This window comes from Dermacentor andersoni, chromosome 11 (assembly GCF_023375885.2).
Source record: "Dermacentor andersoni chromosome 11, qqDerAnde1_hic_scaffold, whole genome shotgun sequence".
Classification (NCBI taxonomy): domain Eukaryota; kingdom Metazoa; phylum Arthropoda; class Arachnida; order Ixodida; family Ixodidae; genus Dermacentor; species Dermacentor andersoni.
The window spans coordinates 111,182,364-111,183,600 of NC_092824.1; the positions used below are offsets into that span (position 1 = coordinate 111,182,364).

At 48.5% G+C, this 1,237-nt stretch overlaps 1 pseudogene; it reads left to right on the forward strand.

Annotated features, from left to right (window-relative positions):
* Nucleotides 1-174, forward strand: LOC126539662 (U2 spliceosomal RNA; annotated as a pseudogene).
* Nucleotides 175-1,237: the final 1,063 nt, after the last annotated feature.

The following is a 1,237-nucleotide window of genomic DNA, read 5'->3' on the forward strand; positions in this document are numbered from 1 at the left end:
ATGGCCGACGCAGGTCAAAGTGTCGTATCTGTTCTGATCAGCTTAATATCTGATACGGCTTGTATTTGGACCGAAGATATTAAACTTATTTTTGAAAGTTGGCGGAAATGCCTGCTTCACCTCCGCCGCGGGTCGGCCCGGTATTGCACTATCTTCGGGATCGGTCCACGTATGGGAAGGAATTCTCTTCCTACACGGTTTCATAGACGCACGCAGTGTTTTCCAGAACCCAGCCACATACAGCTTCGCCGTAAGGACTTCAGCGCAACAGCGAATAAATACTAAAGAGAATTTAGAGATGGTTATTGAGGAAAACTTCAGAAGAACAGCGACCAAAACTAAGGGCAGTCAGGCCGGCGGAGATAGGCTACAAAAACCGACATTCAAAGGCAACTGTTCTTAGCTAACACGAAGAACAAGGCGATTAGGTCTAGCTCACGCGCTCCGCCGGACTGCGTCCGATCTTTATGGAACGCTCAGTTTTATAGTTACTAGTTGTTCGTGTAGTGCTTTGACTGGCCGGCGATCCAAAATCGTTGACCCATGCCAGCTGAGCACGTGTAAGTGTCAGCTGTCCAGTGGGTTGTCGATGTCAGATGCTGCAGCGCTTGTGATTCAGGCGAAGCGAGGTGCGATAGATACCCGGCACGGCGACCGTTTCCGAGTTCTATGACGGTGTAAGTCACGCGCTCTGGCGGACTACCAAAAAGCACACCGAGATCATTAAATTCAACAACCCTGGTCATCAATGCACAATCAAACGAATCGCACAATCTTTCCTATTCAATCAACCAATGCACAATCACCCTTCATCACGCGCCATACATCGTTACCGCAGCACGCATCTCTCACCGCACCAGTCATCCGCAGAAAGTCGCAGCCCGCGTGCCCGAACTCTGCTCCTTGTTCCGCCCCGTTCATTCCTCGAACAGCTAAAGACTGGAACGGCCTTCCTGCTGACATTGTTGGCGTCGCTTGCCCGTCCTTGTTTCAAGAGCGTGTGATTGATCACTTTGCGTCTAGCCAATGATGCATACATAACGTGGAACTTATGTAACCCTCACCCCCTCTTTGTGTAATACCCCCTCCGGGGTTCTTTAAGGACAATAAACTGAACTGAAGTGAAAACAATATTATGTGTTTTGCACGAATGCGACGTAATTCTAATTTATGATGAGTTTTTATATTGCACAGGTTCCGAGATATGCGCGCTGTCAGATTTGCAGTAAAAATGCAT